Here is a 27,144-nt window from a genome sequence, read left to right as displayed (position 1 = left end):
TCTGACTTTCATTCAGCTGCCGGGTGTGGCCAGTTGAAGGGTCCTTTTCCTATATGGCATGTGAATTATTTGGGGGAATTAATTTGATAATGGAATATTACTCAGCTATTAAAAAGAATATATTTGAATCAGTTCTAATGAGCCTATTATAGAGAGTGAAGTAAATCAGAAAGAAAAACACCAATACAGTATATTAACGCATATTTATGGAATTTAGAGATGGTAACGATGACCCTATATGCAAGACAGCAAAAGAGACACAGATGTAAAGAACAGACTTTTGGACTCTGTGGGAGAAGGAGAGGGTGGGATGATTTTGAGAGAATAGCATTGAAACATGTATATTACCATATGTGAAATAGATCATCAGTCCAGGTTTGATGCATGAGACAGGGTGCTCAGGGCTGGTGCCCTGGCATGACCCTGAGGGATGGGATGGGGAAGGTGTTGGGAGGGGGGGATCAGGATGGGGGACACATGTATACCCATGGCTGATTCATGTCAATGTAAGGCAAAAACCACTACAATATTGTAAAGTAATTAGCCTCTAATTAAAATAAATAAATTAATTACAAAAATAGTTTCCAATGCAAGAGAAAAAAGAAAAAGAAACAATGGAAAATGTGCAGGTTGTTCAGAGATGAAGAAAAAGACCAGTTGTGACTCTAATGTAGTCTTCTCTTTCTACACTCTTCACCACAGAGCTATCTTCAACTGAGTCGTGGTACTAAATGAAACTGAAGATCTCCTCCACTTGTTCTTAGAGAACTTTTAAAGTAAGAGAGAGAATGGAGGCAGTGGGGACGACGAAGAAACAGACAGATGGACAGACAGCCATAGACATAATTCAGGAATGTGCATATTGTTTTATGGGGATCAAGGAGATGTTAAATGTAGGAAACTAACAAAGGATATAACATGAATTCTAGGCATTCTTTTTTTTTTTTTCTCCTGTAAAAGAAATACTTGTATCTGTGGTCCCCTTGGGAAACTGACAACCTCACAGTGGTGTCTTAGGGGCAAGGCAGAGCGAGAGAAGGCTGCCATCTTGGCTCAGACTAACAAGCTCTGCATTTCTACGCACACATTTCTGTTCACATCTTGGCAGGTTTTTTTTTTTTTTCCCTAATAAAACAAAACTGAAACTCCAGTACTTTGGCCACCTCATGCGAAGAGTTGACTCATTGGAAAAGACTCTGATGCTGGGAGGGATTGGGGGCAGGAGGAGAAGGGGACGACAGAGGATGAGATGGCTGGATGGCATCACTGACTCGATGGACGTGAGTCTGAGTGAACTCAGGGAGTTGGTGATGGACAGGGAGGCTTGGCGTGCTGTGATTCATGGGGTCGCAAAGAGTCGGACACGACTGAGTGACTGAACTGAACTGAACTGAACAAAACTACTACTAAGTCCTTGAACTTGCTTGAGGCTCTGCAGGTAAAACTTCTCTTATTGGAAAGCCAAGGCAGGTAAAGGTAAAAGTTTCAGTATATATGTATATATTGGCCATACCATATAGGATCTTACTTCCCTGACCAGGGATTAAGTCTGGGCCCCAACCCATGAAAGCACAGAGTCCTAACCACTGAACCACCAGGAAATTTCCCAAAGTTTCAGTATTTCTTAAGCAATTAATAGTCCAGGTTGTAAGGAAAAAAAAAAAAAAAAAGCTCTATACTGTACACATTTTTGTAGACAGTATTTGGTTCAACTCAATGAAATCTTTACAAGGACTATATTAATTCTGGAATTACTGCAGCCCCTAATCATGGTAGTTTCCACTCAAGGCTTCCTCAGGTTTCTCCACAAACATTCCTAGCTGGTTGCAATCAGTTCACTGCCTTTATACCACAAGAATCTATTTCATATGATTATGTGTGACTGAAGTGATCCTAGATTATAACTAGGTGTGAGGAATTGAGCTTCTTTAGAATTTTATGCCAAAAAATAGTTGATGCCTCTATTTGCTGTTTCATGAAAGACTTAGTTGTGGACCATTTGTGTGGCTAATGGTCCAAGGTCACAGGATAGTTTTGTCATAATTTTTCCCTTAGAGGCTGGTTTCTCCCACTGACTCTAGATCCCTCAAGAGCAAGGAAAGCGCCTCCTGCCTCTGAGTCATCTATACCTGCCACAATTCCCAACGAGTAGGCCCTCAGTTAATCATGTTTGAGTAAATGAATTTTAGGTTTACTTTTCAGTTATAGTAACCATCTTCTTTTTCATGACACAGAAAACTCAGCTTTCGAGCACCTCTGCACACCATAAAGCCATCTTGAAATACTGCCTTAGGCACTTGCAGCCAAATCACAACAATTTCAACAGTATTACAAGAGACCGAATGAGGTTTCAGTAAAGGTGACCTATAAAAATTGCTAGAGACAGGTGTGTTATTGTTATGGGAAACAAATGCTAAAGGATCGAGAGAAAGATGAAAGGAGGCTGAGTCTAAATAAAATCATAAAAACAAAATTAGAATTCAGGTCTTTGCTTCTGCCAGAGGCATTGTCACTTGATGCTATGACATCAGGACACCTGGTCTGTAAGGGCCCTGCTGGAGCAAAGGACAGGCTGATTTTCACCTCAATAGTGACCTGTACTATATTATGTTTTTTTTCACAATTAACCTTTGTTAGAGATTATTTAATGACTATTACAGTATAAATCTTTTCCAAGGGGTTACACAGAGTGCTTTGGTTCACTTTCCCATGTCTTCCATGAGACTGTTGATTGAATTAGACAGGATCCAAGTGTCTATTACAGGACCTGGCTCTGGTTATAAACTGTGGTGCACGATCGCCTCAGCAAGGCACAGGAGCCCATTAAGTCAGCATGCTTTTCCTGAAAAAACTTCTATCCCCCTGGAAATTGAAGTACAGATTGAAATTGAAATTTTGACAACACCAAAATTCTGTGGATTTTATTTGCCTCAATTATTTTATATGTTGGAATCTGTCTAAGACTCTATGTTTTGACTGTAATCATTTAAAAAGAAAATATTTCTTACGAAACTTCATCCAAAGAGAAGTGTGAAAAAGCCCTGGTGGATCTGCAGAAAAGTTCTTTATCAGGGTTATACCTGAGCACATACCTGCTTGGAAGGGTCATGAAGGTGAGAAGAACCAGAGGGGAACAAGAAGTTATGAGTCACTGCAGAGACTTGATATGAGTGGGGTACCTTACTCCACATTTTCTTAATGTGTGTATCTTCTCTTTAGAAAAGATTCAGTAACAGCTCAAAAAAAGTTTAGTCTTTGACTTGGCCACTCACTCAGAGGGCCGCTTTGGTGGAGATTCAGGGGGAGCTCCTTATTCAACAGTTTTCATTTCTCATTCTTACTTTTACAATTCTCTAAATTAAAACACGTAAATGTATGTGAAATTTAAAGATGATGCAGTAGCCCAATTGTGGAAGTCAATTCTAAATTATAATTTGGTATCTTTATCACCAAAACTTCCCTTTTCCTCTGTCAAATATTACTAACACTAATCTCATATAGGGGATATTATTAGATTGCTTCCCTTCCCCCCTCAAACTCACTCTTCTAGGGCTTTTCATTGGTGTTGATGTTTCCTTCCTCAGGTCACCCATTTCCTGCCTTATAAATACTTTCCAGGTAGAGTTGTTCTCTTTATGTACCTTTGCACATGTGGTTTCCTTTTCGAATCTGCCCTTCCCCATTCAAACAACAACTAAATCCTACTCAGTCCTTAGGAGAAACCTCAGGTATGCCTGCATACAGGAAGCCTTCTATGATCCCATAGTTTGGGTTGGGTACCTTTCCTAAGCATTTATTTAAAAGTTGGCCCTCCATTTCCCTAGGTGTTAGTGTCAAATAGATACATATTTTTAACTCCAAAAAGTTCCAAAAAGCAAAACTTGAAATTGGCATGCCTGGCAACTATTTACCTAACATTGACATTGTACTTAACAACTACTTATATTGCATTTTTATTGTATGAGGTATAATGAGTACTCTAGAGGTGATAAAGTATGATCATTGATGTATATAAGTATTTTATATATTTTACATGCAAAATATATGCAAATGTATGTAAGTAGTTTATATGCAAATATGATACCATTTTATATGACAGACTTGAGCATTCTTGGATTTTGGTGTCTGTGGGGGTCCTCGAACCAATCTCCATAGATACCAAGGGATGGTATTGATCTTTGCCTGTCATAACACTGTATGCTCTCTAAGGGCAGGGACTCCATCACATGGGGAATACCCATATATATTGCTTCAATGGATGAAGGAACAATTGAAAGTAGCGGTTTTTCAGAAGCTGTGTTCTGACTCCACGTTCCTCATTGTTTCAATCAAGTTCAGCAAAATATATAAAAAGTTTTAAATCTGATTTCGTGATACGTGTCAGCCAGACTTGACCATGATCAAATAATATAAAGTGTATATACTTGCCTTGTAAACTCTATTTAAATATAATCTTTATTATTAATTGTAGTAGCTATCATCATCAGCTTCATAATGGTAGAAGAGAGAAAAAAAATGGAACACAGTGGTAAGTTCTTCCCAATGAATCTAGGAGAGAAGCCCCTGAGGGGTTGAAAATGCATTTAATGGAGAATTGAGGGAAGTGGTTTTCTGAAAACGTCACTGAGAGGTTAAAGACTCCCAAAATCTTCTGTTGGTTTGGTAAGTACTGCCTTTTAGGAAATTCCTACAGGATGTTAATGCTATTTTTTATTCTATGATTTTGACAAATAGTTCTTACAAAAAGAACCTCCTTGAATATTGAGCAGATAATCCAAACCCTAAACCAGGACAGAGGGATAACTGCTTGTGTGGCCATAAACAGAAATGCAAAGAAGATTTTAAAGACAAGCTGGTTGATGCAAAATATTTTCTACAAAGCAAAATATAAGCACAACCATTCCATTTTCATATGCTGTTTTGACTACTCAGGCAAGAAGAGGAGACTGGGGAAATATCTTAAAATTATCTGCCTGAGCAAGAATAGAAAGCTATCATTGGCGGCTCAGTTAGTGGCTTATTCATTTTCTTGGAAATCACTTATGTTAGGTCATGAAGTCAGTTTCCCTGGTTGACTGAAAAATAAACAAAAGCAAATCAAAAAGAAAAATTTCTATCGTGGCCCTAATATAGGCTGTGATTTCCCTTCCCTGGATGTAATTGAGAGAAAATGAGGGATTATTATTCTGCATACTTATCTAATCAGATAGATTTATTTTTCAGATGCAAGCATTGGTTGTTGTGTGGTGACTGCTATATAGGCAGAGGATAACCAATTCTTGTTTTCCTGAAGCTGACCTAATTGCAAATTGCCTTTGCATTCACTGTGTGTGTGTGTGTGTGTGTGCATATGTGCACATACCAATTCCAGACCTGATGTTTACAGTGTGAGTTACAATGAGAGGTGTACCCAGATGGGTGTATCAGTCAGCTGGGATTTTTGAAGAGAATTTAATGGTGGGACTATTTCAGAGGTGTGAGCAGGATTAAGACAACCAAAGAGGGCAGATGCCAATAGCATCTATTCCTCTGCCACAGGAATAGAAAGTTACAGGGGCATACGAGAGCTCAAACTGTGAAAGAGGGGCTACCTGACTGGAGCTGTTGTGGCAGAGGAAGGAGCACCGCTGGGCCCAGGGCACCACGGCAGCAAGCAACAGGGGTAAGAATACATCAATGTTTCTGAGGCTGACAGAGTAACATGCCCTCAAGGACATCGACATCTAGGCCCTGGAATCTGTGCATATATTACTTTACATGGCAAAAGGGACTTGGCAGATGTGAATAAGTTAAGGATCTTGAGATGGGAGGGCTATCCTGCTTCTCTGAGTGGACCCAATGTAATCACAGGGGTCAAAGTCTGAGAGAGAACAGATTTGGGACTGAAGCAGAGGTCAGGGATAAGGGAAGATGATCTGCTGCTGGTGTTGAGGAGGCTACAAGCCAAGGAATACAGGTAGCTCCAGGAGCTGGAAAGGCAAGGGAATGGATTCTTTCCTAGATCCTACAGGAGGAAATAGACCTGCTCATAAGACAACTTGATTTTTAACCCACTGAAACTGCTTTGGAATTATGACCTCTAAAACTGTAAGATAATACATGTGTGCTGGCTTAAGCCAATAAGTTTGCAGTACTTTGTTACAGCTGGAATAGAAAGCTAACACACTGCCCTCTGATTTCCTACTAGTGCTTCTTATCAGCCTAATCCAACAGGAAATCAGAGGTCAGGAGAGTTTGGGTGATGCAGACATAGTGATCAGTTCCCAAGATTGCAGAATAGGGAGAGGAGGGAAGAGACTAGATTTGGGAGGAGGTAAAACAAAAGAAGCACCAACACTGGGGTGGGGTGCGTGTGGGATGGGGATAGATTTTAAAGCCATGGATGAATATGACATGACATATGAAGGCTCCTGTTATCTGAACACTTGTATCGCCCACCTGGTTCACATGCTGAGATCCTAGCCTCCAAGGTGACGACATCTGGAGGTGATTAGGCCCTGAGAGGAGAGCCTTCATGAATGGGATTAGTGCTCTTATAAAAGAAACCCCTGAGAGGTCCCTTGTCCCTTCACCTTGGGAGGACACAGGACCAGGAAGTAGGCTCTCACCAGACATTAAATCTGCTGGCACCTTGATCTTGGACTTCTGGCCTCCAGAATTATGGGGAATAAATTTCTGTTGTCTATAAGAAGCCACTCACTCAATGGTATTTTGTTATAGCAGCCTGAAGGGACGAAGACAAAGGCTTTATAAAATAATTCAAGGACAAGACATAAAAATCAGGTGGTGGTAACTTTGTCTACATTGGAGAAGCTATTTTTGGAAGGCTTTGTTTTAATATTTCATTTTTATCTAGATAGTCTCTTAAGATAATGTTACAGAAAGACAAGTGGCATCAGGGTTACTGAATTACACCTACTTTTTAAAATTGCTAAAGATTTCCGAGTTAGTCAGTTTCCAGTCCCCATCCATCCTCCTCCCTCTAGGTGTCCAGCCTGTCACTTCTCCTGCCTTCATTCTCCATTCTCTGTTTCTCTCTTCTGTGTCCTCTTTTAGTCCTTGTGGCTGCCACCATCATGTTTTGAAGCTCACCTCTGCTGTGGTCTCTCTCCTTTTCACACGCCCACCCTCCTTCCCCAGACTTCCTGAACAGAATCCAGACCCTTAACATGGTGTGACGATCGTCCAGGATCTGGTGCCCCCAACCTTCCAGCTCATTCCTGCCACTCTCAGGTTTAACCTGGCTGGCTTCTTCTTCCTCCACTCTTCATTGGGTGCTCCCAGCTCTGCGTATTTGCTCTTGCTATCGCCTCTGCCAGTTTTTATTGCCGTTCTCCCCAACTCCTCCTGTCTTATCTTGCAATTGTGCCCATTCTTCAAGGTTCTGCTCAACTCCTCCATGAAGCCACCTCTGGTCCCTCCAAGGGGAGATGTCACCACCTTTCTCTAGGTGTCCACTGCATACTGACTATGCCTCTCTTACAGAGTATAATTATAAGTCTCCCTGACTATGCCTCTCTTATTCTCATCATATCTGTATTTATTCTCCCCACCATGTCTGCACCTAGTAAAGTATACAGTCCTGGAAAGAGGGATTGTACCTTTGTTCCATCTACACTGCCTTAAAAACAGCAAATAAAACTTGCAGCAAGGACAGAAGTTATTACTGTGTAAGATATAAGATGATTAATGGGAGGAGGAAAGTCCTTGAGGAGTTGAGGATGTGGGGGAGTTCGAGGGGGAGTGGCTCTTGGGTCAGAACCCTTTGAGGGCAGTTCTGTGCTTACTCATCTTTTCTCTGTTGGCTGAGGTGACTAGCACAGGATAAGAGCTTCATTAGCATTTCTCAAGTGAAGGAATAAATGCTGCCTACTACATTTTGGCCAAGGCTAACCTTGAATTCCATGAGAACAAGGACTAAAGAGAAATTTGTAATCTCTGTTATAATATAAAAGTGAAAAAGTATATGAAAGCAAAAACAATACAGTCTTCTACTTGCCATGAGAAGTAAGCTTAGCAGTAGCAGGGTTTTGCCAGGAACCAGCTAAAGAAGACCCAGCCACAAGGTGGAAGCAACTCTTTTCTTTCTGATATAACCATGCCTGTGCTGGCAAAAGCTGGCTGAAAGCAGCAGACATATTATTTTTGTGTTTACTGAGTCCTGTGAGAAGCACTGGACAATAAATTCATATGAGACATAATTACACCCTCCCAAAGTACACCGTTTGAGTGCAGAGATCATGATTTACACTTCTACAATATCCTTTGTAGCATCTAGCAGTACCGACTGGTGCGTGAGAGAGAGAGAGGGAGAGAGAGAGAAAGAGAAATGATTGTCTAATTGATTTGGGGGTAAAGTAAGTCAAGGAAGCAGTTGCTAACAAGACACCCACTACACACACTAAACCATATCCAGGGCCACTGAGGGCACAGCTTATCAGTCCCTTCATCTCTGGTTTCTACTATCTTTACTGTAAGGTGAGGACTCTGAGCTTGAGGGAGGAATAGGGCTTTCTGAAGGGCCATGTGGCTCATAAGCAGAAGTCACAAGACAAGACATAGATTCCCTCATTCCCAAGCCCACAGCTCCCTGTTCTTCTCAAGTTGCTTCAGCATCACTGAGGAGGGGAGAGTGACTCACTTGTGGGTTTTTATTTAGTTCACAGTCAAAGGTTCCTTCTATAGGAACAAGATACTATGTAAGATATTTGTGATTTATTACTGACCTTTGGGCTATTGTTTAAAAGTATACACACAATCATGTGTCATAAATAGTTTGGAAGTCCAGGTTCACTCAAGCATGAGTAGGATGAGAAATAAGGTCTGATTGATGGTGTAATGAGAACAACCTATAATTGTAAATAGATCTAGTTAGTACTTTACATTCTAAACTTCCCTGATCACTTCAGGTACTTTCTCCATGAATAAAAGTTAGTTTTTAACATCAAAGTTTTAGATCAGCAGAATAATGGATGTCCTTGGACCTGATTTTAATATGCAAAAGGAGTCTGTACACAAGGCAGAAAAACTCATGTCTCTGGGATTGACTGTCTTTGTTTGGTCATATTGAAAACACCAACTTTCTTTAATAGCTTAATTTTAAGACAGCTCTCCTGAGGGTCTTTACTCATCCATTGCTGCCATATTCAATTATACTGGCATTGAATGTGTGGATTACAATAATTTTTCTATTGATATGCTAACACTGAATAAATAGAAAAGATAGCAGTGTATTACTATTATTTTGATGCACAAAATAAACATTATCCAATTTTCTTTACTACTTAAAGTCACATATTAATTACTTAAAATTTACAACTAGGAATGAAGCCGAGTGTCTAAAAATCTTGTTCCTGTTCAAGTTAATTCAGATTGTCCATCCATGCATGAGAACAGCTGAGCTATGAAATTGGGCAGCATGTTTTCTGGCAATAATAAGGAGATAACATTCCTTAGGAGTATTTAAGTGACATCAGTATTGATAGGTTAATTGGAAATAAAAATGTAAAGCTTTCGTAAATTGCTAGAATAAAGAGCCTCTGGTTTATGGTAGCTTCACAATGCACTTTTTGAACTCTTCCCCCTTTGCAGTTTAAGTTAATAACTGTCTGATTAATGTAACTGTGGCAGTACTCAGAATTCCATGGACATCCTATGGTAAATCAGCTGTTTTTAAAAACAGACTCTCCCACCTATATCCTGAGAAACAATCATTTTGCTCCCTCTACTCCTTTACCAAATTCTTAAAAAATGACCCCACATGGGATGAAATGCAGAGAATATTGGGTGGAGAAAAGAAATGCAATTTGACATAAGGTCATAAGAGCTGTGTTTGAGAATCTAAGAGAAACTCTCCATCTCCAGAGCTCAGGGTACCACTTGGTGCTAAATATAGCATAATTAATAACAATTAAGTCTCATAATTAATTATTTTGAAAAAGGCAAGTAAAGTGATATTATGCTATCATGCATCTTAACTAGACTCAAAATTATTTTCAGGTCTCTGTGTGAGTATTTACCCTGACATTTCTATCTGTATACTAAACTCTCAATTAATTGTCCAAGATCTTGTTACAGTTGAGAACCACTCAGATGAAAAATTGGACCCTTCACATTAATTAACACTTTTTGAACAAAGCTTTATGCCAGATACTTTCTAGGCATATTAGAAGCATTATTTAATTCTCAAACAAATAAACAAAGCAAAGCTACTCTCCATGAGCTAGAGAAAACAAAGAAAAATTCAAATGAACTTTGGGAAATGAAATCACAATTTTTTTTTTTAATTGGGAGCTGATTTAACATATGAATACTGCATACTGAGTCACACTGATGCCAAGACAGCAGGTCAGTCTCTACATGGTTAGTTACTTGAGCTGTCCCACGTCATCAATTGTGCCCCTTCATTTGGGTTGGCCAGGTTCCTTTAATAGTTCATATGACTGGACATTCAAGAATGACTTGGATCCACTTCATTACGCTTCCTCTGATCCTGTTTTCCAATTCTGAGTGAGTTTTCTGTTTTTGTCCTTGGTTTCTGCCTTGGACTATTACCCTTGTCACCTCTCCAATTCGGTTTCTCACACTTTCTAGTAATCTTTGATTATCTCTTGGTGATGGCCCCTCAAATGCATCTGAGGTCATCATTATACTGATGCTTTTGGAAGCTGGTATTTCCTATGTTATCTCTGTTCAGTCTTGCATTGTTATTGATGTGAGGCCACCTAGTCATTTGACAAATATGGGCCACTTGTCACCAAAAGGACTGAATATAAACATTTGAATGGAAACGTCCAAATTCATCATCATCCCTAGAAAAACAATTCTGTAGGGTTGTCCTGAAGGAGAATCCTTCTTTTCTAATCACTTATGTTTTCCAAGGATATCACATTATTAATGCAACTTGTTTGGCTGAAGTGTTTCTAGTCACTGAGGTACTGATGTGTGATTGGTTTATTTTTCCAATAACTGCTGCCAGCTGTGCTCTGTTAACTCCCCCTGCCCTTTCCTGCTGGATAGTATTCCATTTCCATTATTTTTCAGCACTTTTAGCTATTGAAAAGTATAGTACAGTTAGCACTGAAAGCTCACCTTCAGTTAAGAACTTCCCCCACCTCTGCCCCACTAAGCTGAAGGCTTGAGGGACTTAAGCAGGGAAAGGAGCTTGTTCTCTTCACTCCCCGACTCCTCACTCTTCCTCATCTCTCCAAGCTGCTAGAGAAGCTCCCATGGCAGGGTTATGTAAGAGGGGCAACGTTCTCTTGAGTAATCAAGAGTTCCTGGTGGCTCTCTTTTTTTTGTTTCTCTTTTCCATGTGGCAGATCTTAATCTGAGTTGGGTGTTCACTTTGTGCCAGAAACTGTTCTAGGTGCTGGGGATATGGTGGAAATCAAGGAAGAAAAGATTTCTGACCTCAGGGAATTTCGATTCAAGGATATCCAAATGCTGCCTCTCTCCTGAGGATATTTTGGGTCACTTGCTTGGAAGACTTGATATATCCCCAAATTGTGAGACACAGTTGAGGCTCTTCTCTTTCTTTTCCACTTGGCATCCCTTTCCTCCACAATGGATAATATGACCTATAGCCTCTTTCAGCATGGGTCCCTCTATGCAGAAAATATTCCTCCAGAAAGATGGCTTATGCCTCAAATCACCTTCTGTTGTGTCCACTCAACCTACAGGAAATGGTGGGAGTGCAGGTTAACCCACCTGCAGGTTCCCTCTCTTTACATTTCATCTTTGCCTTTTTTTTTTCCTTTTCCAGGTCATCTACTGATTCAAAAGCTCAGTCACTTTAAAGTAAGAAACAATCATGGGTCTCCCTTGGGGTACAAGGCCAAGATGGTTTGAGCATCCCCAACTCCGAAGGAAGGCAACAGGACATGTCTGATATCTCTTTCCCTCATAGGAGGGGCCAGGGAGAAGAAAGATTAATGCTTCATCAACCCTGTTTTGTTTGCAGTAAGAGCTCTTGCTTCTACTATCCCCTGGAAGAGTGCAGGGGAGGACACATCAGCAGGGCTGGTCCTGTGAAACAGCAGTTCCCACAGCAGGCCCCACCCATCACCCCTGGTGATTCTCTAAATGTAATGTGGGGAACTTGATCGTTTATCCTCAGCTATGGCCTGAGTCACCATTTCCTAGATAATTGGAAAGATCTTACATCATCATACTACATGGAGACGAGTAACAATAAAAATAGGGGGTTGGATGAAGCTTGTGGATTGCCTATTAATTGTACTTACTTAGCTGCATTCTGGATAACTGAAAAGTGACCTTATTTTCACTTCTTTTTTAAAGTCTTTATTAGACAAGAGTTTCTAAAGGAAACAGGTTACTAACTAAAATATGTATGTCTTTATTATTAAAATCTAATATACCAGGTTTTATTCTGACACAATGTTTCAATTTTTAATTTGTGATTGTTTCCATTAGATAATTCATGTAGTGAAGGCATGATGGACACTGGAGATGGAGTAGTGTAACAACGGGATTAACGGTACAGGCTTTGGGGGGATTAGGAGCCCTAGGCTTGTGTTTTATGATTAACATCACTTATTAACTCAGAAATGTTAGACTAGTCATTTAACCTCTGTTAAGTCCCAGTTTCCTCATCTGAAAATGGGGGATGATAATGGTGTGTATCTCATGGTGACTATCTCAGAATTGTCGAGAAGTTCGTATGAGAAACATATGCAAGCTTAGTACTGTGCCTGAGCCATGGCAAGCATTCAATAAACATTCGTTCTGTTAAATTTTACTCAGTAGGAGACTTTCAAACTCACTTTAAACTTGAATATATACAATACTAAAGATTTGGGTTATATCCTGTACCGAAGGAGAAGGAAATGGCAACCCACTCCAGTGTTCTTGCCTGGAGAATCCCAGGGACAGAGGAGCCTGGTGGGCTGCCGTCTATGGGTCACACAGAGTCGGACACGACTGAAGCGACTTAGCAGCAGCAGCAGCAGCCTGTACTGAAAGGTAACATTTGGGATTTTGGGCTCTAAGAATTTAGAGTAGGGGTTGGTAAACTATGGCCCGTATGTCAAATTCAACCCACTGGTTTTTTTTTCTTTTTTTCTTTTCTTTTTTTTTTTAATGTAAAATTTATTGGAACACAGTCATATTCTTTCATGTACCTATAGCCTATGGTTGCTTTTATACTAATATGATATGGTTGAGCTGTTGTATCACAGACTGTATGGTCCACAAAGCCAAATATATTTACTCCATGGTCCTTTATTGAAAACGTTTGACCACCCATGGACCTTTAAATTTAGGAAAGACAACTGCTTGTCTTGGATACTTTGTACACTAACAGATCTGTGCGTAGGGTGCAGTTCACACTTGACTTTTCGAGAATTCTTCTCTAATTAATGAATCTAGGATAAAAATTTTATTTTGCTTTTATTTAAATTATGTACTATTTAAAACATTTAAGAGTGGAGAGTAATAACTTTTCTACCCTTGCACTCACCAACCAGATTTTAATCAAGTTAATACTGTGTGACATTTGCTTCTAATTCTTTGGCATAAAAAGAAAATCTTATGGATAGAGTTAAAATTCCCTGAATGGTTTCTGATTTCATTCCCCTCCCCTCTCTATTCTGTAGTTGATGCTCATTCTTTTTTCATTTTTTAGGACTTTTACCTCATATGTATATATCTATAAATAATACATTATATTGCAAATGTTTACATTTAACATAAATATCATTACATATGTAATTCTGCAAGTTGGTTTTACACGTCATTTTGTTGTTGAAATTTATTCATGTACTGGATATTGTTGTTGTTCAGTTGCCAAGTTGTCTGATTCTCTGCAACCCCATGAGCTGCAGCATGCCAGGCTTCCCTGTCCTTCACTATCTCCCTGAGTTTGCTCAAACTCATGTCCATTGAGTCAGTGATGCCATCCAACCATCTTATCCTCTGTCACCCCCTTCTCCTCTATCCCTCAATCTTTCCCAGTATCAGGGTCTTTTCTAATGAGTCAGCTCTGCTTCAGCTTCAGCATCAGTCCTTCCAACGAGTATTCAGGGTTGATTTCCTTTAGGATTGACTGGTTGATCTCTTTGCAGTTCAAGGGACTCTCAAGAGTCTTCTTCATCAGCACAGTTCAAAAGCATCAATTCTTTAGCGCTCAGGCTTCTTTATGGTCCAACTCCCACATCCATACATGACTACTGGAAAAACCATAATTTTTATTAGACAGACCTTTGTCAGTAAAGTAATATCTCTGCTTTTTAATACACTGTCTAGGTCTGTCATAGCTTTTCTTCCAAGGAGCAAGTGCTTTTTAATTTCATGGTTATAGTCATCATCTGCAGTGATTTTGGAGCCCAAGAAAATAAAGTCTGACACTGTTTCCACTGTTTCTTCATCTAATTGCCATAAGGAGATAGGACTGGATGCCATGATCTGAATTTTTTGAATGTTGAATTTTAAGCCAGCTTTTTCACTCTCCTCTTTCACCTTCATCAAGAGGCTCTTTAGTTCCTTTTCACTTTCTACCATAAAGTGGCATCATCTGCATATCTGAGGTTATTGATATTTCTCCCAGCAATCTTGATTCCAGCTTGTGCTTCATCCAGTCTGGCATTTCTCATGATGTACTGTGCATATAAGTTAAATAAGCAGGGTGACAATAGATAGCCTTGACATATATTGTCCTTTGACTCCTTTCCCAATTTTGAACCACTCTGTTGTTCCATGTCCAGTACTAACTGTTGTTTCTTGTCTTGCACACAGATTTCTCAGAAGTCAGGTAAGGTGGTCTGATATTCCCACCTCTTTAAGATTTTTTCACAGTTCGTTGTGATCCATATAAAAGCTTTAGTGTAGTCAATGACACAGAAGTAGATTTTTTTTTTTAATTTCTTTGCTTTTTCTATGATCCAGCAGATGTTGGCAATTTGATCTCCAGTTCCTCTGCCTTTTCATATCCAGCTTGTACATTTGGAAGTTCTCAATTCACATACTGCTGAAGCCTGGCCTGAAAGATTTTGAGCATAATCTTGCTAGCATGTGAAATGCGTCCAATTGTACAGTAATTTGAACATTCTTTGGTATTACCTTTCTTTGGGATTGGAATAAAAACTGACATTTTCCAGTCCTGTGGCCACTGCTGAGTTTTCTGGATTTGCTGGCATATTAAGTGCAACACTTTAACAGCAGCATCTTTTAGCATTTGCAATAGCTCAGCTGGAATCCCATCACCTTCACTAGCTTTGTTTGTAGTAATGTTTCTTAAGGCCCACTTGACTTCACACTCCAGGATGCCTGGCTCTAGGTGAGTGATCACACCATCATGGTTATCTTGGGTCATTAAGAACTTTTTGGTATAGTTCCTCTGTATATTCTTTCCACCTCTTCTTAATCTCTTCTGCTTCTATTAGGTCCTTGCCATTTCTGTCCTTCATTGTGCCCATCTTTGCATGCAATATTCCCTTGGAAGCTCTAATTTTCTTGAAGAGATCTCTAGTCTTTTCCATTCTATTGTTTTTCTCTATTTCTTTGCATTGTGTACTTAAGAAGGCTTTCTTATCTGTCCTTGCTATTCTCTGGAGTTCATTCATTCCAACTACTATATGATGCTCCATTATATAAACATTCTTTAGTTCATTTTGTTGTTGCTGTTCTACAGATGCATATTAGAATTTGTCCGACAACTCCCAATATTTGCAATTAAAAACTATGCTGCAGTAAACATTGTTGTAAAGGTTTCCTGGTGTATATGAGGAAGAACAGGTTACATGCATAGATCAGTGGAGTGCTGATATATAGCATATCTGAGCATCTTCAAATGTCTTTGTTGTTGCCAAATTGCTCTGCAAAGTGGCAGCAAAAATTAACTTTAACATTAGTAGTGAATGAGAGTTCCCAGTTCCCCACATCCTTGCCAGTGTGTGGAACTGCCAGACTTTTCAACATTTGCCAATCTGATGGAGATAAAGTGCTCTTACTGTTTAATTTGCTTTTTCCTGATGTTGAACATCTTTGCAGATGTCTATTAGCCATTTTGATTTCTTCTTTCATAAATTACTCATCATGTACTTTGTCCAATTTTGCATTGCATTACCTTTTGTTATTAATCGTAAGAGCTCTTTGTTATTTATTCAGGAGAGCAGACTTTTGTCACTTTCATGTATTTCAGATACATTCCCTTAATGTGAGGCTTGTCTTTTCACTTGTTTCATGGTGTTCTGTCAGAGAGATGCTTACAATTTTAATGGAATCACATTTATCGGTAATGTTCCTTGATGGGGGTGTAGGCTTTTTGTGATTTGTTTAAAAAACCCTTTTCAAGCCAGATAAAATACAAAGATTTTCCTACACTTTCTTTTAAAGTTTTTGGCATTTGCTTTTCACACTTAATCTTTAATCCACCAGGAGTTGACTTTGGTGTGTGGTGTGAAGTAGACTTATTTGTATCGGCATGAGTATACATTTGTCCTGGTTCTGGTTGAGAATCTGTCCTTCACCTCCTGTTTGCAATACTGCCTCATTCAAGTATGAGTCTCCGCCCCTCCACTGCTGCTTTTCTAAGCTTTTCACGGCGTCCTCTAGTTAACTTGGCCTCGTCAGTGCCAACATCCCCATTGTTTTGATTCCTATAGCCATAGACATGAATCTTGAAATCTTGTGAGACTGGATGTTTTTAGAATCTTACATTTACCCTCATTTTCAAATACAAATGATTCCTAACATCTTTAGGTTATACACAATGAATGATTATCAGAGTTTCAGGTTTGAGAGCAATACCTACACTTCATCTTTTCACCTCATGTGTGAAGTATGAGATACATTAGGAACAAATTGCTAACTCAAACATTTTAATTGTGATTTGCAAACAAAGGTTTGCTAGAAGTTAATCCACAGCTGTTTAAGAGGTCTTTAAAAAATTAAAAGTATTTTTGGAAAGACTTAAATCATATAAATAAAAGTGGAATTATTTTAACCTTGTAATTTTCTTAGTGAAATAGTTAGGAAACAACTGAGTTATAAAGGATTAACTTTTTTTTTTACTTACATTGTATATTTTACAATAGTGATCCATTTAATGCTCAATTGCTATTCCAGCCTATTTAAAAGTGGGTTTTACTCAGGGGTAGGCATCAGAATTACCTAGGGAACTTTTTAAAGCCATTCTGCCCCTTTCCAAATTAGATATCCTCAATAATTTCTGAAAGCAATGACATGCCATTAAAAAGGTAGGGTTTTGTCTCTAATAGAGCATTTATGTCATCTAATATGGTCTATAAAGTATGAGCTTCTCTAAACTCTTATTCCATAAGCCTCCTTGCTGCATCAAGAAGCACTATTTTTGTTAGCACAGAAAGCTATAATATTTTTTTTGGTCTCATTTGTCTAACTGTGGCCATGTTCTCTTGGGCATTTGCAATTTATTTCTATTTTCTAGTTTACCTTTTCCAAATTGAGTTTTATTGCCGCTTGATATCTAAGAGCTAAATGGAACATTTACATGGATTCATTCCATTCCAGGGCACTTTGATGTGCCAGTGATAACAGTGTGGCTAGTTTTGAAAAAGGGCCAGCACAAATGAGTGGGGATACAAATAGCCAAGAGCTTAAAACTCTGGGATTCACTGATTCCTAAGCTCTTCTTAGAAATGACAACATTCTTAGATGATGACATTCTGTGTAGTTCCACATATGACATATGTAGTTCCACATATGAGTTGCTTTTCTTCCTCCAGAGGCTTCTCAACTTACCTTCAGAAATTTAAGAAGTTTAGACATGAGACATACCTATCCCAGAGGAGCCTGCCTACTCAGTGCATCCCTCTGGGGGAGGCTGGGAGGCTGCCACGTTGCATTGTGTACATTTCCCACCAGCACTCCTCTTGGGGTATCTACTGTTCAAGGTCACTATCTCAACTCCTAGCTGACATTCAGAAAGACTTCTTTTCCCCACAAAAAGAGTCTAAGCCACAATCTGAATCACAAAGCTCTGCATTCAGGGCTGGGTTATACTTGCTGTACATCCTTCTTGCACTCCCTCTCTTCAAAAAAGCTCCTATACCTCAATAATATCCATGATACTGTCGACCTCTGTCCCAAGTAGGACTCAGACAATTTTGCAATACAAGTAACTAGAGAAAAAGACATCAAAGAATCACCAAAAATACCACACTGACTAGTTACAGAAAACAAGGCAAAGGCTAACCGTACTACCAATAATATGGTTCCCCCTCTTTTCAATAAGCAATGGAAAGTCTTTTACAAATGAAATTTTACTTCAGAAAGGCATACAAAAAAGCAAAGCTGCTTTGCACATGAAAAGTGCTCAATATCACTAATTATAAGAGAAATGTAAATCAAAACTAAAGGAGGTATCGCCTCATACTATTCTGAATGGGCACCACCAACAAAAAATCAACAAATAATACATTCTGGAAATGGTGTGGAGAAAAGAGAGCCCCACTACACTATTGGTGGGGGTGTACATTAGTACAGCCACTATGGAGAATGGTGTGGGAGTTCCCTAAAAAACTAAAAATAGAACTATCATGTGATCCAACAATCCCACTCCTCGACGTATATTTGGACAAAACCATAATTCAAAAAGACACATGCACCTCAGTGTTTTACCACAGCACTATTCACAACTGCCAAGACTTGGAAGCAACCTGAATGTCCACTGACAGAGGAATGGATAAAGAAAGTGTGGTACGTATATACAATGAAATATTACGCAGCTGTAAGAAAGAACAAAATAACACTATTTGCAGTGACATGGATGGACCTAAACATTATCATACGGAGTGAAGTCAGACCCAGAAAAAAATATGGTATCACTCACATGTGGAATCTAATTAAAAATGATACAAATAAACATATTTACTTATTTATTTGTGAGAAACAGCCTCACAGACTGTGAAAACAAACTGTGGTTACAAAAGGGGAAATGGCAGGGAGGGATAAATCAGGAGTTTTAGGATTAACACACACATACACTACTATATATAAAATAGATAATCAACAAGGACCTACTATATAGCACAGTCAATTCTACTCAATACTCAGCAATAACTTACATGGGTAAAGAATCTGAAAAATAATTACTATATGTATATGTATAACTGAATCAATTTGCTGTATACCTGAAATTAACATAACATTATAAATCAACTATACCCCAGTAACATTTAAAAAAAATTAAGAAAAACAAAGCTGCTTTGATGGAACAGAGATGCAGGTGTGAGGTGGTACTCAGGTTCCTGCTCACTTTACCCCTGCCTATTTTCCCAGCTTCCTTTCTTACCCCAAAGGACTCTCTGGAGTCCTGAGGATTATCTACAATATTTTCTATATGATAAAAAGGCATCTGGGGAATATGGCCATGTCATCCAGCCTGTTTCATGACACTTTCTCTGCTATCTGGAATTCCTCCTCTTTCCTCATAGCCACCTGTTGAAAGGACATCGGAACCCCACTCAAATATCATCTTCCCGAGGAACTCTATCTAAGACAAAACTTCCTTATGGCAAATGATCAGCGCTTCTATTACAGCTTTAGGGACTGCTAGTCTCAGATATTCTGAAACAATCCTGATTTCTAATACTAGATTCTAATATGCTCTTGGATCCATTTATTTGTCAAACCACACTTCAGTTTTTGGCTTGGAAAATATGGTTATAATTACAGCTCTTAGCACAGTCAGCTTTCTTTCTGAGTTATTGATCCATGTAGTTGTCATAAAGTATGCATTTCCAAAGAGCAGACATTGGGTCATTTCATCACAATTAATCATCATTCCTCCTCCTCCCTCTCATTTTCATTGTCATCATCCTTAAATAGTTTATTCATTACTGAGAACACAACAGGCAGGGTTGCACACTTATATAATTACTTTGTTTAATTATTATAAAAACTCTGCAAGGTAGGTATGTCTTGATCTCCAATTTTGTGATGAGGCAGTTGAGGTACTCAGTTAATAAGTGACTGAGCTGGGATCTGCCCAAACCCAAGCTCTCTCCCTCACACTACTCTGCCACTCACAGTGTTGCCGAGTGTTTCTTTGCATGTTCTAGAAATGCTTATTCTGACAAATACTGAATAAATATATGCTCAACTGCTCAGAAATGAAAGCATGGAAAAATCACACATGGATAGAGGCTGGGAATTGAAGTATTTCCCTTTCATGCTTGTATGATTCAGAAAAGAACTTCACACTTGTATTTAGTTCCATGTTAACCACTCTGGTGGTTGAAAAGCAAAGCAAATCCATTGGGATTTCCATTTTGCTGCCAGCCTGTGGTTAAGGAAACTGGCACCTCAAAACACAACAGATACTTCTCCATGATTTGTGATGCCTGAGCCATGCTGGATTATCTGAATGCAGGCTGGGATAGGTTCCACACTGCTGAGGCCTGTCCCTGGAGTCCTACAGTACTCCTGGGAGGTGCACTATTAAGCTGCTGTAGCCAAAATAAAACTGGCTGGCCACTGACCATGTGCCCTGATATCTGGAAGTTCCAATCTCTGGCTGTGCACATGTGGAACAGAATAAGGGAGCAGCTTATAAGAACATCTTCAGTGGATGGGATGGAGAAGGGGAGGTGTCTGATACGATGGAGAAAAAGCCATTATGCTCCTGCTATAGGGTCTTCTTCCTAGTGTTTGTTATCAGAAGCACAGTGTAAGGACAGATGCACTGGAAGGCATCCAATGGCTATGATATTCTGGCCATCCTGAGTAGCCACTAGGTAGAAAGAGTTGTACTAAGACCGTGGAGGACAGAGAGATGATTATGATACAATGTGACACCCCCAGGTGTTTACAATCTAACATACTAAATTTAACTATACACTGAACTGAACTAAGTGTTGTGGTTAAACATCTTTCAGGATGAATCTCTACCTCATGATATATACAAAAATGAATTCCTAAGGGGTTTTGAATTTAAATGTGAAGGGTCCAACTTTAAAATTCCTAGAAAAAACTATGACTGTGAGATAGGAAAGGATGTCTTAAATAACCAAAATGCAAATAATTCAGAATATTGATATATTTGATTATACCAAATTTAAGAATCTGATTTCATCACAATGGGCCATAAAGGAGAGGGAGATGCCACAAACTGGGAAAAGATATGTGCAATGCATATACACAACAGAAATGCAATATCCATCATGTATAAAAATCAATAAGGACAAAACAACAATAACAATAGAAATATGGGCAAGATATATCAACACACATATCACAGAAGAGGAAAATGAATAACTCAGACACATAAAAAGATGTTCATTAGTAATCCGGAAGAAAATTAAAACCATGATGATATAGCATGTCACATCTACTATACTAACAAAAATTTAATATTGATTTTATATCAAATCTTGACAAGGATATAAAGCAACAGGGAATCATATGCAGTATATAGAAGTAAATATAGTGGTACCAAGACTTAGGACATTTTTCTGGGGTTATTTAGTCAATCTGAAGTTGCTCAGATCCCAGGACTCTGCAAATCTACTCCTAGGAATAGATGCAGGAGTTTTTCCTGATAGAAAACCTTGCACATGTGTACCAGGAGACCTTTATATGAATGATGATAATAGTGATGGCTCTGATACTAAAAAACTGGAAACCACCTCAATGCTCATCAATAGGAAATGAATAAATAAATTCATACTCATATTATAGGAAACCACACAGTAGTGAAAAGGAATAAACTACATTAATACACATTGACATGGGTGACATTCACAATGTTGAGCTAAAAATTTCAAGAGAACATAAAACATATAATTCTATGTTGATAAAGTTCAAAAATATGTGAAACTGAACAGTATATTGTTGAGGGCTATATCCACATGTGGTAACTTATAAAGAAAAGCGAGGAATGATAAACACAGATTTCAGAATAGAAGTTACCTGAGGCAGATGGTGGCATGGAGGGAGAGGAGATAGAGAAGGCTTCAAGTATATTAGCACTGCTCTATTTCTTAAGCTAGATATTGGTCTGCAGGTTCTTATTTTATCTTTGTTGTTAAACTGCACATATATATTCTATAATTTCTTTTCTATTTTACTACATTTCACAATAAAAATGTATTCAAAAGTGTGTGATGGGAGTACTTTATCTGAATGAGAGAATGAGAAGCAGGACTTAGTGAAGGCTTCATGAGCTGGCTCCTGAAAGATTCATGGGGTTTGAAGGACAGAAATAGACAGAGAGGAAATTCCACTTGGGAAGAAAAGATGAGGAAGACACGAAAGTGTGAAATGGCATAGCATGTCAGAGAATTAGCAATGGCTGGAGTATAAACTAGGGGGATAGAGTAGCATGTTAAGATGGAAAACTGTAGTGGAAAAAATGGCCTTCCAAGAGACAAAGAGAGAGAAAGAGAGAGAGGCACCAAACACAAAATTTAAAAAACTAAACAAAACGTCTTAACACTCTTAGATCTAATGCTGCAAGCAAAGGGGAGTTGTTGAAAACTTTTGAGGAGACAAGGTCAGGGCAGCGGCCGAGAGGAGCTACCACACTCACGAGGTGAGGGATGGTGGTTGAGAGGAGCTACCCCATGCCTGAAGTCAGGGGACTTCATAATCCATGCTGGATTATCTGAATGCAGGCTGGGATCGGTTCCACACTGCTGAAGCCTGTCCCTGGAGTCCTACAGTACTCCTGGGAGGTGCACTATTAGGCTACTGTAGCCAAAAAAAGTGAAAATGAAGCAACTTAGCAGCAGCAGCAGCAGCAGCCAAAACAAAACTGGCTGGCCATTGACCATGTGCCCTGATATCTGGAAGTTCCAGAGAGCAGAGGCTGTGCGGGCAAAGGAGGGCCGAGAGGAGCTACTCCACGTTCAAGGTCAGGAGGGGCAGCTGTGAAGAGATACCCCTCATCCAAGGTAAAGAGCAGCGGCTGTGCTTTGCTGGAGCAGCTGTGAAGAGATAACCCACGTCCAAGGTAAGAGACCCAAGTAAGATGGTAGGTGTTGCAAGAGGGCATCAGAGGGCAGACACACTGAAACCATAATCACAGAAAACTAGCCAATCTGATCAGATGGACCACAGCCTTGTCTAACTCAATGAAACTAAGCCATGCCATGTGGGGCCACCCAAGACGGGAGGGTCATGGTGGAGAGATCTGACAGAATGTGGTCCACTGGAGAAGGGAATGGCAAACCACTTCAGTATTCTTGCCTTGAGAATCCCATGAACAGTATGAAAAGGCGAAATGATAGGATACTGAAAAGGGAACTCCCTGGGTCGGTAGGTGCCCAATATGCTACTGGAGATCAGTGGAGAAATAACTACAGAAAGAATGAAGGGATGGAGCCAAAGCAAGAACAATACCTAGCTGTGGATGTGACTGGTGATAGAAGCAAGGTCTGATGTTGTAAAGAGCAATATTGCATAGGAACCTGGAATGTTAGGTCAGGAACCAAGGCAAATTGGAAGTGGTCAACCAGGAGATGGCAAGAGTGAACGTCAACATTCTAGGAATCAGCGAACTAAAATGGACTGAAATGGGTGAATTTAACTCAGATGACCATTATATCTACTACTGTGGGCAGGAATCCCTTAGAAGAAATGGAGTAGCCATCATGGTCAACAAGAGTCTGAAATGCAGTACTTGGATGCAATCTCAAAAATGACAGAATGATCTCTGTTCATTTCCAAGGCAAACCGTTCAATATCACGGTAATCCAAGTCTATGCCCCAACCAGTAACACTGAAGAAGCTGAAGTTGAACGGTTCTATGAAGACCTACAAGACCTTTTAGAACTAACACCCCCAAAAGATGTCCTTTTCATTATAGGGGACTGGAATGCAAAAGTAGAAAGTCAAGAAACACCTGGAGTAATAGGCAAATTTGGCCTTGGAATACGTAATGAAGCAGGGCAAAGACTAATAGAGTTTTGCCAAGAGAATGCACTGGTCATAACAAACACCCTCTTCCAACAACACAAGAGAAGACTCTACACATGGACATTACCAGATGGTCAACACCAAAATCAGACTGATTATGTTCTTTGCAGCCAAAGATGGAGAATCTCTATACAGTCAGCAAAAACAAGACCAGGAGCTGACTGTGGCTCACCTCATGAACTCCTTATTGCCAAATTCAGACTTAAATTGAAGAAAGTGGGGAAAACCACTAAACCATTCAGGTATGACCTAAATCAAATCCCTTATGATTATACAGTGGAAGTAAGAAATAGATTTAATGGACTAGATCTGATAGACAGAGTGCCTGATGAACTATGGACGGAGGTTCGTGACATTGTACAGTAGACAGGGATCAAGTCCATCTCCATGGAAAAGAAATGCAAAAGAGCAAAATGGCTGCCTGAGGAGGCCTTACAAATAGCTGTGAAAAGAAGAGAAGCAAAAAGCAAAAGAGAAAAGGAAAGATATAAGCATCTGAATGCAGAGTTCCAAAGAATAGCAAGGAGAGATAAGAAAGCCATCCTCAGTGATTAATGCAAAGAAGTAGAGGAGCTTTTCATGAAGATGGCGCCGAAGGCGAAGAAGGAAGCCCCTGCTCCTCCTAAAGCTGAAGCCAAAGCAAAGGCTTTGAAGGCCAAGAAAGCAGTGTTGAAAGGTGTCCACAGCCACAAAAAAAGAAGATCCGGACGTCGCCCACCTTCCGGCGGCCCAAAACAATGCAGCTCAGGAGGCAGCCCAAATATCCTCGGAAGAGCACCCCTAAGAGAAACAAACTTGACCACTATGCCATCATCAAATTCCCCCTCACCACCGAGTCAGCCATGAAGAAAATAGAAGACAACAACACACTGGTATTCATTGTGGATGTCAAGGCCAACAAGCACCAAATTAAACAGGCTGTGAAGAAGCTCTATGACATTGACGTGGCTAAGGTCAATACTCTGATCAGGCTTGATGGAGAGAAGAAGGCATATGTTCGACTGGCTCCTGACTATGATGCTTTGGATGTTGCCAACAAAACTGGCATCATCTAAACTGAGTCCAGCTGGCTAATTCCAAATATAAAAGATTTCACTATTAAAAAAAAAAAAAAAAAGGAAGTAGAGGAAAACAACAGCATGCGAAAGACTAGAGATCTCTTCAAGAAAATTGGAGCTACCAAGGGAACATTTCTTGCAAAGATGAGCTCGATAAAGGACAGAAATGGTATGGACCTAACAGAAGCAGAAGATATTAAGAAGAGGTGGCAAGAATACACAGAAGAACTGTACAAAAAAGAGCTTCATGACCCAGATAATCGTGATGGTGTGATCACTCACCTAGAACCAGACATCCTGGAATGTGAAGTCAAGTGGGCCTTAGAAAGCATCATATTGAACAAAGCTAGTGGAGGTGATGGAATTCCAGTAGAGCTATTTCAAATCCTAAAAGATGATGCTGTGAAAGTGCTGCACTCAATATGCCAGCAAATGTGGAAAACTCAGCAGTGGCCACAAGACTGGAAAAGGTCAGTTTTCATTCCAATCCCAAAGAAAGGCAATGCCAAACAATGCTCAAGCTACCATACATTGCACTCCTCTCACAAGCTAGGAAAGTAATGCTCAAAATTCTCCAAGCCAGGCTTCAGCAATACATGAACCATGAACTTCCACATGTTCAAACTGGTTTTAGAAAAGGCAGAGGAACCAGAAATCAACTTGCCAACATCTGCTGGATCATCAAAAAAGGTAGAGAGTTCCAGAAAAACATCTATTTCTGCTTTATTGACTATGCCAAAGCCTTTGACTATGTGGACCACAATAAACTGTGGAAAATTCTGAAAGAGTTGGGAATACCAGACCACCTGACCTGCCTCTTGAGAAACCTATATGCAGGTCAGGAAGCAAAAGTTAGAACTGGACATGGAACAACAGACTGGTTCCAAATAGGAAAAGGAGTATGTGAAAGCTGCATATTGTCACCCTGCTTATTTAACTTCTATGCAGAGTACATCATGAGAAACGCTGGGCTGGAAGAAGCACAAGCTGGAATCAAGATTGCTGGGAGAAATATCAATCACCGCAGATATGCAGATGACACCACTCTTATGGCAGAAAGTGAAGAGGAACTAAAAAGCCTCTTGATGAAAGTGAAAGAGGAGAGTGAAAAAGTTGGCTTAAAAGTCAACATTCAGAAAACGAAGATCATGGCATCTCGTCCCATCAGTTCATGGGAAATAGAAGGGGAAACAGTGGAAATAGTGTCAGACTTTATTTTGGGGGGCTTCAAAATCACTGCAGATGGAGATTGCAGCCATGAAATTAAAAGACGCTTACTCCTTGGAAGGAAAGTTATGACCAACCTAGATAACATATTGAAAAGCAGAGACATTACTTTGCCAACAAAGGTCCGTCTAGTCAAGGCTATGGTTTTTCCAGTGGTCATGTATGGATGTGAGAGTTGGACTGTGAAGAAAGCTGAGCACTGAAGAATTGATGCTTTTGAACTGTGATGTTTGAGAAGACTCTTGAGAGTCCCTTGGACTGCAAGGAGATCCAACCAGTCCCTCCTAAAGGAGATCAGTCCTGGGTGTTCTTGGAAGGAATGATGCTGAAGCTGAAAGTCCAATACTTTGGCCACCTCATGCGAGGAGTTGACTCACTGGAAAAAATTCTGATGCTGGGAGGGATTGGGGGCAGGAAGAGAAGGGGATGACAGAAGATGAGATGGCTGCATGGCATCACCGACTTGATGGACACGAGTTTGAGTGAACTCCGGGAGTTGGTGATGGACAGGGATGTCTGGCATGCTGTGATTCATGGGGTTGCAAAGAGTCAGACACGACTGAGTGACTGAACTAAACTGATATTTGATTATACCTGCAATTTAGGAATATATAATTTGGGTGGTAGTATAAAGAATGAGCAGGAGAAATGGGAGACAAGTGGGACCTATCTGTTTACTGGGACATTTCTGGCTAACAAATGAGGGTCTGTATCGTGACAATGGCAGTGAAATTAAAGACGAGAATGTATAATTTGGGATTTGACATAAGGATCCTTGAAGAAAGGGAAAGGTACCTCCAACAAATGCAGAGTTCCAGAGATTCACATGGAGAGACAAACAGGCCTTCTTCAATGAACAGTGCATAAAAATAGAGGAAAACAACAGAAGGGAAAAGACCAGAGATCTCTTCAGGAAAATTAGAAATATCAAGGGAATATTTTG

The 27,144-nt window shown here is 39.7% G+C and overlaps 1 protein-coding gene and 1 pseudogene across 14 annotated transcripts in view; one reads left to right on the top strand and one right to left on the bottom strand.

Annotated features, from left to right (window-relative positions):
• The window catches only part of MAGI2 (membrane associated guanylate kinase, WW and PDZ domain containing 2), a 1,471,158-nt gene that overhangs the window by 90,361 nt on the left and 1,353,653 nt on the right, over positions 1 to 27,144 (bottom strand). The gene's annotated exons all lie outside the window — the stretch shown is intronic.
• LOC133245997 (large ribosomal subunit protein uL23-like) lies at positions 24,472 to 25,004 on the top strand (annotated as a pseudogene).

This window comes from Bos javanicus, chromosome 4 (genome assembly GCF_032452875.1).
Source record: "Bos javanicus breed banteng chromosome 4, ARS-OSU_banteng_1.0, whole genome shotgun sequence".
Classification (NCBI taxonomy): domain Eukaryota; kingdom Metazoa; phylum Chordata; class Mammalia; order Artiodactyla; family Bovidae; genus Bos; species Bos javanicus.
The sequence above is the reverse complement of the archived record's forward strand: the minus strand, read 5'-3'. Positions and strand labels throughout refer to the sequence as shown.